Raw genomic sequence first — 5,673 nt, forward strand, 5'->3', positions numbered from 1 at the left:
TCCCTTCTCAGTACCCAAACCAGAGCAGGTTTCCCTGGGGTGCCTTAAGCAGATCGAGGTAGATTAACAGAGGAGGTGATTTTCAAATCCAACTGATGTGATATCCAAAGGTACTATCTCAGCATGGTAAGATTCCTTACTTCTGGAAGGAGCAATCGGTTGTTCCCTCGGATATGCTTTCCAACTTTAATGGGGGTTAGAAGGTTCTTGGGAAGATTCATCTGATAATCTCTTTGAAATTTTCCTTCCCAGGGCCACTGCAATTCACCTATGGTGGACTTCCTTGGTGGGATGATGATTATATCCTGATGACAGGGAGAAACACTTTTGGGTTAGATATTCTTTGTTGCCTTTAATCTTCTAGATTGGAGGCTTATTTTGGACAGGGAATGTGGCTACCAATTTTATTGTATTGCACTCTCCTAAGAGCTTGATACAGTGCTCTGCACCCAGTACATTTTCAGTAAATTCCATTGACTGACTTAAACCACCTAGAAATGGAAGTGGTGAGGCATAAACTGAAGATGACTAAATTTGGGCCAGTGGTCAATTCCAAGAATAAGGGTTCCTGATTACTTTTACTGAAAATCTGGGTGCCAAAAGGTATGGGGGAAGGATTTGGATATGATTAATGAATATTTGAGTGGATTGTTAACCATTCTTATTAAGGATGGTTACAGATTGCTACTGAAGCAGCATGGGTGAGTGGAAAGAGCACGGGCCTGACGGTAAGAAGACATATCTTTAAATTATGTATATGTGTTATATTTATATTTCATATAAATATTTTCTTATTAACATGTTTCCCCCTCTAGACTGTAAGTTCATTATGGGCAGGAAATGTGTCCACTAATTCTGTTGTACTGTCCAAGTGCTTAGAGTGCTCTGCACATAGCACTCAATAAATACAATTGATTGGTTGATGTGGGTTCTAATCCTGGCTCTGCCACATGCCTGCTGTGTGACCTTGGGCAAGTCTCTTAACTTCTTAGTGCCTCAGGTACAGCACCTGCCAAATGGGGATTGACTACCTGTTCTCCCTCCTACTTACACTGTGAACGCTTAGTGAGCCCTGATTAACTAACCCAGTGCTTAGTACAGTGCTTGGCACTTAGTAAGTTCTTAAATATGACTATTATTATTATTAAATTTCCATTTAAAAGCCTTGGGTCTCCAGCCAATCACATTTGGAGGGAGTGTTTGGTGGACAAACTCTGACTGGTCAATCACTGGCCCAGACTCAGCTGAATCTGGATATTTCAACAACATAAGATTAATGATGGCAAGAGTTCCTGAAAAACAGTGATATCTCTTTTCTATGTCCTGCTTGCCTTTTTCTCGTCATCTCTCTAGGGATCTCTAGAACCTAGGTACCCCCCCACCCTCCCAGAAGGAAATCCCAACTAAGCCCTGTGCACTCATGAGTTACATGGAGATCAATAATAACCCAAGCAGTTTCTGCAAGAACCTCCATTTGTATGGCCTAATGGAAAGGGATGGAACTGAGAACCAGGAGAACGGTGTTCTATTCCCAGTTCTGTCATAAGCCTGCTGTGTGATCTAGGGAAAGCCACTTAACCTCTCTGGGCCTCAGTTTCTTCATTTGTAAAGAAGGGATAAAATGGAATATGAGCCCCATGTGGAACAAGGACTATATCTGTTCTCCTACTCTTGTATCCACCCCATTATTTAACACAATGTAAGCACTACTTGAATGCCAGAATTATTTTTCAAGGAAATGTAGGGATGGAAAAAGTGAGGAATGCAGGAGATTAGAAGGCTCAAGAGGGGGTTTCCATAAATTCATATGTCAAAGATGGGTTATTAATGATAAAAATTCTGTGTCAAATGATATATCCCTAAATTTAGCTTGGCTGTCAAAGAAGAGGACCATCACACATTTCCTCCAAACAGCCAATTGCCACTTTTAGAAATGTAATATTGAATTGGATTGATCTGACCCAGTAATAGCATTGCTTTTAGTCTTATGTTCTTAAAATACAATTGTCCAACCCCTAGAAGTGTATGAGAGGTTGTGTGGTCTAGTGGAGAGAGCATGGACCTGGAAGTCAGAAAAATCTGGGTTCTAATCCCACCTCCCCACTTTTCTGCTCTGTGACCTTGGGACAGTGACTAAACCTTTCCTTGCCTCAGTTATCTCAGCTGTAAATGGGGATTACTTGTTCAGTTGTATTTATTGAGCACTTACCGTGTGCAGTTGAAGTCTGTTTTAGCCGTTCATAGCAACCATGCAACCTGGAAAGTCAAGCCAGATTTTGTGCCAGGTGATGGAATCTTGCCCTTTGTGTGCTAAGACTGGAGGGAAAAAAAAAGCAGCCTTCAGCCAACATAAGGTTACTGGGATGGATAATTCACCAGGGGTAGGTTTGTGACTTCTTTATTTGTGGCTGCAGATGGATATTTACAGCCATTTATTTCCCTGAAGATTAGTCTAAGATTATCTTGGACACTGGATCTGAGTCTCTTAATAATGACATTGCATAGTTTCCTGACTCAGATATTTTCACGCTCTTTGAAAGGGTTATACTGTGTAATTGTTTGCCTGGTGATCCTCTCTATCTAGGCAGTCCTTATTTCTACTGTTCTGTTTGTAAACACATATCATTCCAGTTTTGTGTTTTTAATTATTCCTAACTTCCCTGATTTTCTTACACGTAGGCATTTGATGACAACATGAGACGTTGAGGAAGGAAATTTTCTCCCTCTAAGTAATGCTAGATAACATGGTCCTGATATTATACCTCCAAATGAAGTTGAAGAATTCTCAACATGATCAGGGGTAATGTCCTTAATGTGATGTCAGGTGAAAAGGCAATTTAAATTAAAACAAAATTATGCCTTAACAGTCTTCCACCTCTGCCTTTTATGTAATTTCTTCTTTCATCATAATAGCCACTGGATAGGAAGATGTGATTTCAACCTGGGGAAAAAAAACTAAATGATATGCTGGTGCTCTATCACTCCCTCGAGTAGTCCAGTGCTGACAGGAACAATACGAATTGGCTGTTTGTATTTCCCATTTAATCCTCTGCCCCTCATTTTGAGAATTCCTGAACTGAATTCAGCAGGATGTGTTAGCAAGAAACCAGGCTATTTCAGGTATATCCTGGCTTGAAAATACAGTAATGCAGATCAAGAACACACCTCTCTCTCTCTCAAGGACTTCTCACACCTGCATGAATGGACAATGAGGATAAACACATACACTCACAATACACACAACCCCCCCTTGACAAAGACTGATAGATTTTGTCAACAGGGAGAGAATGGAAGTAGTAAGGGGGCCAGTGGCCAGTTCCCCAGGCTGTCCTTAAGGGGGTCTTCCCAGGATTTCCGGATAGCCAACAACAAAGAGAGAGGTGCCAGAAACTCCATTTATCTGATTTTTCCTCTCATTGCTGCTGCTCCTCTAGATTAATCTACACCTTGGATTTCTGTGTAATAATTAATTATGGTACTTAAGTGCTTACTATGCATCTAGCATTGTTCTTAGTGCTGGAGTAGTTACCAGTTAATCAGGTTGGATCCAATCTCGTTCCCACATGGGACTCACGTTCTTTATCCCCAATTTACAGGTGAGGTAACTGAGATCTAGAGAAGTTAAGTGACTTGCCCAAGGTCACACAACAAACATGAGGTGGAGCCGGAATTAGAACCCAAGTCCTTCTGATTCCCATTAGGCCGGGTGGTTCTCAAGTATATCAAGCTTTCATAGATTGGCATTTATTGAACATCTACTGAGAAGCACTGACCTAAGGGCTTGGGAGAGTTCAACACCAGTAATCAATCAATCAACAGTGTTTACTGAGGACTTACTATGTGCAGAGCACTGTAAGAAGCACAGAGTTTGTAGACAGGTTCCCAGCCCATAAGACACATTTCCTGTCCTTAAGGACCTTATAATCTTACCTACTACAGATGGATAGAACCGATCACTTGGCATATAATTCTTTGGTATAACCCTTTTGAGGAGCATGAAAGTATCTGAGTCAGGAAAATCCACATTGTCATTATTAAGAGGCTCTCACCCAGTGTCCAAAATGATCCCTCCTCTTTGGCCTTGTGTCAAAAGTTACCTTTTTTAAATATGGTATTTGTTAAATGCTTACTATGTATCAGGTACTGTATTAATCTATCAATCAGTGTGGTATTGAGGTCCTACTATGTGCAAAGCACTGTACTAAGTGCGTGGGAGAGTATATTTCAACCGAGTTAACAGATACGTTCCGTGACTGCAATTAGCTTATGGTCTAGAGCGGAGAGAGACATTAATATAAATAAGCAATTTATGATATATAATTTAAAGATCCCTCTCAGGGTCACACCTGGAGAGTTTCCAGTACTCTACCAGTTTAGACTATGGGAAGGAGAGTCAAGCAGAGGCCTACCCATTTCATTCCTAGCTTGGCCAGTGGCTAGTGAGTGGAAGGCAATCTGCTACAAGTCAAAACTCACCTATGCCTTGCAGCAGTGACACAGGAGAGAGTCAAGGATGGAGACTCTAGCTTACTCTGAGGAAGGAGGCAGCAGTAAACCACTTCTGTATTTTTACCGAGAAAACTTTCTGGATCCACTAACAGAATGATTACAGATGGAGGTAGGGTATTCTGGGAGAGATGTGTCCATGGTGTAACTGTCGTCAACGGCATACGATGAGAAAATTTTAAGGATATGTACATAAGTACTATGGGGTGGAGGGTGGGGCAATTTTTTTTTTCCAAATACCCAAAGGTCACAGATCCACACACATAGACAACTCAGAAGGGAAAGGGAGCTGGGGAAAAGAGGCCTTAGTTGCAGAAGGCCTCTAAGCGCTGAACTAAGTTCTGGGATAGATACAAAATAATTAGGTTGGACACAGTCCCTGTCCCAAATAAAAGTTACAGTCATTCATTCAATTGTACTTACTGAGCGCTTACTGTGTGCAGATCACTGTACTAAGCGCTTAGAATGTACAATTCAGCAACAGATAGAAACAATCCCTGCCCAAAAATGGGCTCAGTCTAAAAGGGGGAGGCAGACAGAGAAACAAAACAAGTAGACAGGCATCAGTACCATCAAAATAAACAGAATCATAGATATATAAACACATCATTAATAAAATAGAGAAATAATATATACAAATATACACAAATGTTGTGGGGAGGGGAAGGGGGTAGAGCAGAGGGAGGGAGTAGGGGCAATGGGAAGGGGAGGAGAGGCAGGGGGAAAGAGAGGGCTCAATCTGGGAAGGCCTCTTAGAAGAGGTGAGCTCTCAGGGCTTTGATCTCTATTTTACAGATGATGTAGCACAGTGAAGGTAAGTGACTTGCCCAAGGTCACACAGCAGGCAGATGGATTGAGCTGGGATTAGAACCCAGGTCCTGACTCCCAGGCCCATCCTCTTTTTCCTTCCTCTTGGCCATGCTGCTTGAAAAGCGGTCTCCAAACCTTTGAGATGGCTCAGTGTTAGGCTCCTGCAGTTCAAATCCATCTGTGTAGAGCTCTACAGAACCATTACAGCAATGTTGTAGGAAGGTAATCAGGTTTGATATAGTCTCTGTCCCACATAGATCTCACAATCTTAGTCCTCATTTTGCAGATGAAGTAACTGAGGCACAGAGAAGTGAGTGTCTTACCCAAGGTCACACAGCATGCAAGTGGCAGAGCCAG

The 5,673-nt window shown here is 41.8% G+C and overlaps 1 non-coding gene across 1 annotated transcript; it reads left to right on the forward strand.

The window, feature by feature from the left end:
• The first annotated feature begins 4,328 nt into the window (after window positions 1–4,328).
• Window positions 4,329–4,466, forward strand: LOC114812320. Its single transcript, XR_003759976.1, has one exon. It is a non-coding gene; the product is annotated as a small nucleolar RNA SNORA7 (small nucleolar RNA).
• Window positions 4,467–5,673: the final 1,207 nt, after the last annotated feature.

This window comes from Ornithorhynchus anatinus, chromosome 5 (genome assembly GCF_004115215.2).
Source record: "Ornithorhynchus anatinus isolate Pmale09 chromosome 5, mOrnAna1.pri.v4, whole genome shotgun sequence".
Taxonomy (NCBI): domain Eukaryota; kingdom Metazoa; phylum Chordata; class Mammalia; order Monotremata; family Ornithorhynchidae; genus Ornithorhynchus; species Ornithorhynchus anatinus.